This window comes from Danio rerio, chromosome 7 (assembly GCF_049306965.1).
Source record: "Danio rerio strain Tuebingen ecotype United States chromosome 7, GRCz12tu, whole genome shotgun sequence".
Taxonomy (NCBI): Eukaryota; Metazoa; Chordata; class Actinopteri; order Cypriniformes; family Danionidae; genus Danio; species Danio rerio.
The window spans coordinates 15,181,611-15,187,500 of record NC_133182.1 but is presented as its reverse complement, the minus strand read 5'-3'; positions in this window follow the sequence as shown (position 1 = coordinate 15,187,500).

Here is a 5,890-nt window from a genome sequence, read left to right as displayed (position 1 = left end):
GTATTGATTTCATATGTAGTATGATTATAGCTCAATAATTAAAGCTCATTCTATACATATGGAGCATACTTGAATGCAGATCGACTTAACTCTGTGTGGAAAAAAATTGCATCTTAAGTAAAAGTGTATCTGGTATTGTTGGTATTTGAACAGTACTCCAACAAACAAGATATATACTGTGATAATTTACCAACTAAAGCTTAAAAATAAAAAAATAAGATATGTATTTTCTCCTTAATTGTAATAAGGTCCATTTTCTGTGATGTGTGTGTGTGTGCACTTGAACTAGTGACAAACATTAAGGCACTATCCCAATCAGAATCAGTTGTATTGCCAAGTGTGCTTCACACACACAAGGAATTTGTTTTGGCTACAGAAACTTCCAATGTACATAAAGTGACAAGTGACAACACAAAAATAAATATGGAAAAACATGACAAACATTAGACAGAGATGCAGTTAGTCAAGAAATGATAAACAATATGCAATTTTTTAAAAACACCCAGAGGTGTGTGCAAATAAAGTATGTCTCCGTAATCCAATACTGATAGAAGTGTGCTCTCAACTAGACCTTTTAGCGCTGCGAAGGAGAAACTCTTTTTAATCTAAAATAACCTAATATCGGTCTGAGTTTTTTTAAACAGTTTATCGATATGACGACTATAAGTCAACTTATCATCAAGCCAGACACCTAAATAAATATAAGATGAAACCTTTCTACATTGTAAAAGCGCTATACAAATAAAAGCTTTTCAGTCTGTTTGCCATTTTAAGTATTCATTTTAAAATCGTGTATTGATAATCTGGATCGTGTACAGAGCAAGTATTTAGTTTTTTTTTTTTTTGCGTTCAATACTAATTTTAAGCTACCAAGAAACATTTGGAATGAATTAAAAGCAATTTGTAAAGAGTCAATCGCCACTTCTATAGATGAAGTCAGTGTAAATAATAGTGTCGTCTGCATAAAAGTGCACATTTACAGAGTAAACAGCTTTGCCAAATTCATTTATATAAATAGAGAATAAAAGTAGCCCCAAAATGTAACCTTGAGGAACACCTGTCTTTACTGTTAAAGGTAACAGTAAAGGTAAACACACCGAGTTCTTCCAGTCAATGAATTACAGAACCATTTCAACACTTTTGTACTAAACCCTATATATCATAGCCTTTGCAACAAAATATGGAAAGAGTTTATCAAAAAAACAGCTTTTTAAACAAAATAGACATATATTAACCCCCAGGGGTCAAAGACCGAGTATGCGTGTTTCAAAGCGTCATCTCCTCATAACGCTGAAAAGAACTTCAATTACACTTCAGTTTTGATCGTACAGATAAGAATAATACATGAATCGAATCTGTTAAGTGTCAAGTTTTTATTGTGTGCACAATGACAACAAAAGTGTGTGCTTTTGCAAAATAAGAAAAATAAAACGTATTGACCTTATTCTAAAATGCGGAAGTGCGCTTGTTTTCGCGATTGTTTTAGAAGTTCAGATTCAGTCGCCTATGGGAGAAATGACTAGGAATAATAAACGGCAGAAAACGGTCAAACTACTTGCTCTACAAACAAATGTTTGCATGACTATACAAACCAAGTAGAATAATATAATAAGAAAATATCAAACTGCAACATCAAACAGCATAACGAGCAATTTTTAACATCAAAAAATGAATGGAAGTGAATGAGACCGCAAGTCTCAAGCCAAAAAGATTCAAATGGCTGCGCCCGCTCGTCGGCGAGAATAAGGTGAATAGGCATTCTGTCTTTTCACTCTCCGTGAACTTTTTTTTTAGAAACCCGTCAGTAAAATGCACTGTAACTCCGCGAAAACAAAACAAACAGACATGAGACACATATCTATAGAAAGCTTGAAGTGTCTACTTTCAAAAGCAGTGAGTGCATGTTGACAACAAATACTGTTTGATAAATTAATTAGTATGAAACCAACGCTATGATTTTTTCAGTGTGAGCTAAAGCTGCACAATTAATCGTAAAAAGATCGCGATCTCGATTCGACCCCCTATACCAGGGGTCACCAAACTTGTTCCTGTAGGGCCAGTGTCCTACAGATTTTAGCTCCAACACTAATCAAACACACCTGAACAAGCTAATCAAGGTCTTACAAGGTATACTTGAAACATTCAGGCAGGTGTGTTGAGGCAAGTTGGAGCTAAACCCTGCAGGGACACCGGCCCTCCAGGACCGAGATTGGTGACCCCTGCCCTATACGATCTTAATCCAGCATTTCTACGATTCTGCCAATCATATTTTCAAGTTCAGGAGAGAAGAAAAGACGGCTGCACGAGGCTTTTCATTGTTTCACATACATTGCTAAGTGACATGGACACCTCCAAATGATGTTGAACGAGTCATATACTGTATATATAATGTATAATTAACCTAAAATGTTATTTTTGTCTTCATATAATGATGTTTTCGCGGCCGGGAAATCACACGTGACGTGAGCTGCTGACCGTCAACTGTTATCAAAGAGAGGGCGCGTGCACTCACTCTACTGAACGATAGACGCACGCGCGTCTACTTGAGTCAACAGTACCTGCATATGTTGCGAGTAACAGATAATACAGTTGTAAATAATATTCAGTTTGTGGCACAGACTGATCGTTTGGGAGCCGCTCGCGAAGTATGAACAAGCGCTAGCAGTCAAAATTAAACCGAAAGTGTGCACGTCATTAAATGATCCTATTGCATTTTAGAGTTATGATTACGACAAGCATTTGATATGTTTTTTTTATAGAATACATGGAGTTGTGCATGAAAATAAATGTTTACAGTGTCAGTATAACTACTCTAGCCTATATATTGTTGAATATAATCTGTCTCATGTCAATCAAATGTCTGATATTACCACTGAATAAATTTGTCTAATATGACAGATAGCAAGCATACATCTCAAACATAATAATTCAACATAAGAATTATTATAAGTAGAATAGAATTATTTATAGAAACCAGTAGACCTACACATAATATTATAATCAATGTTTTGCCATGTTTGCTTTTACCATACCTTTATTTTACATCTACAGAATCGTGAGAGAATCGTGATCTTTATTTTATGCAAAAAAAATCGCAATTCTCATTTTAGCCAGAATCGTGCAGCTCTAGTGTGAGCTCATTAGAGTTAATGCTACCATGCCCACGAGGCTTTGATATTACAATCGCCTGCATAAAACTCATGCAACATGTAGCCTGTGTCAGAAAAAACACGTCATGAAAATGACCAGAAGGTTTTTATTAAAACTAATAGTCACAATTCACAAGTTTATGTATTTACTACCATTTCCTATAATGAAAACTACTAGTACAGCATTTATTATTAGTCACAGTTCAACATTTACTAATGCATTATTAAAATCTGTGCTTGTTAACATTAATGTACTGCCTGTAAACAAAATCTAACAATGAATGACTAGATGCTTAAACACTTTAGGAAATGTAAGTTTGTTGTTTGTTTATGTTAATGACATAAAATAGAAATACCTTACCTAAAATAAACAAACAAAACTTTATTACAAAGTTGAATAAAACTGACTTTATTCATAACAGTTTTGGTTTTTTGAGACGTTGCACTTCTCATATGCTTCTTAATAATGAATCGATTAGTTGTCTTACTCATTTGTAAGTCACTTTTCCTTTCGGGAATGCCTGCTGAATGAATACCCCCTATTATGCAGTCGACATAAGGCAGCTTGTTGTCTGCCAAGAAATATCCTTCACATTTCAACCTCCACCATACTTCGCAGTAGATCATTGCACTGGCATAACTGTAGACTTAGACAATTGCGTGAAAGACCGAAAAAAAAGTCTAAAGCTGTTCTCTGTTCATGTTCAGGGAGGAGTTGGGTTTCAGCAGAGCTCAAAGTCTCCGCACATTGCCCAAGAATGTGATGACGACCCAGAGACCAGAGATCGCTGTTGTGAAGTTTCACCGCACAGCTCCCTTGACAGGACAGAAGGAGGGTGCGCTCTTTTTAGCACACAGGAAAACAAAGCAGAACGTAATGACTGTCTGAATTCATCGCTGAACAGGGAGGGTGACGGAGGACCCTCGGTCCCGGCTCTCCTACACAATGGCAATAGTGAAGATCAGCGGGCGTATGCTTGTGAAAACACTGTGAGCGATTGCGGAGAGCAAGAGGAGAGTTCAGCTGCTGGTGGATTTATTGGAGATAGGAGTGATGGTTTGCAGGGCATAGACTCTTCCTGCAGACGACAGAAAGAGGAAGCTGATAAAGCGAAGGGGCCTGAAAGGGAAATCTCTGTTGAGAAGAAAGTTCTGGAGGAGAGCAGTGCTGTTGGTGAGGCTGGAGATATGGGAATCACTCAGTCTTTGGATACGCCAGAAAGCTCGGATGTTGAATCTTCTTCTTCTTCTCGGGGAGCTGAGAGTGATGAGGAGGATGAGGATCGATATGAGGATCTTATAAAAGAAAGCGAGGGACCATCAGATGTCAATCCAGATGGAGATGCATCTCTAGATTTGATTGGGAATGAAATTGGTTCCTGTCGAGATTATTTGGGTGAGCGGGAAACTCAAACACTGAAGGAATCTGAGGGAGATGTTTGTGAAAGCACTCAAGATGATTTTAATTCATCAAGAAACTTCAATCCAGATGGAGATACATCTCTAAATTTGATTGGGAATGAGATTGGTTCCTGTCGAGATGATTTGAGTGAGCGGGAAACTCAAACACCGAAGCAATCTGAGGGAGATGTTTGTGAATGCAGTCATGATGCTGTTAATTCTTCAAAAAACTTCAATCAAGGTGAAGATACCTCTATAGATTTGGCTAAAAATGAGATTCGCTCCTGTCGAGATGATTTGGGAGTGGTAGAAACTCAAACGCTGAAGAAATCTGAGGGAGATGTTTGTGAAAGCACTCAAGATGATCTTCATTCTTCAATAAACTTTGAAGAAGAAGATGCTAATGAAGAGTTTCAGGAGACTTCTGAAATTCCGTACTTGGAAATCAATGGGGAGGAACCAAAGGAAGGTCTTGGAAGGACTTTCGTTGCTGAATATGAGAGCGTTTCACAACAGCATCAAATAAATCAAGAGCTTCTGCCTGAAGTAAAAACAATTGATCCAGATGAAGATGGAAGTGAGAAACAATTAAGTTCTTACGATGACTTACAAACTGAGCCTGAATCTCAAGCGTCAAGCGAGGACACCTTAAAACCTGAAGATATAGAGCCTGCTTTAGGTTCTGGCTGTAAGGTGATGCTGAGTATTCAGGAGAACAAACCTGTTTGTGAAACTCTGGTGGAAGTTCCTGAGTCAGCGATTCCTACAGATATGGAGAAAGCAAATCTAACGGGCGACTTCTCTCGGGATCCCATGCAGGATATGACATCAAACTGTCAGGTCATGTACACAGATATAGAAATAGCAAGAGAAAATTCTAATAAATCAGGAGATAAAGGTTTATTAGTTCAACTCTCAGATATGCTCAAGTCAAATAAGTCTGGAATCTCTGGGAAAAGCCTGGCTGTCAATGCACAAGATCTGCTGGGTGCTTCTGTCAACAGTGAACATGTAGATGGTGCCTTACATGTCCAAAATACTCTTGATGAGGAGGATGTTATGTGTCCCGAACAAGCCCAAGAAAGCTTAGATCCCACGTCTCAAGTGGAGGCAGGTGCAGTGAATGAAGTTAGACAGCCATCACATGAAGAGCTGGTGAAAGGTGAGTTAAACTATCAAAATTGTATGTATTTATAATGTATGTATTTAATGTGAAATAAGCCAGACCTTCTCAGATCCAAAGGATAGTTCTTTATTGTATATGAACATTACCATAACAATAGTTTACACAATTTGATAGAGCATATACTGTAGTAGGACTTTACAACATGATATTGATT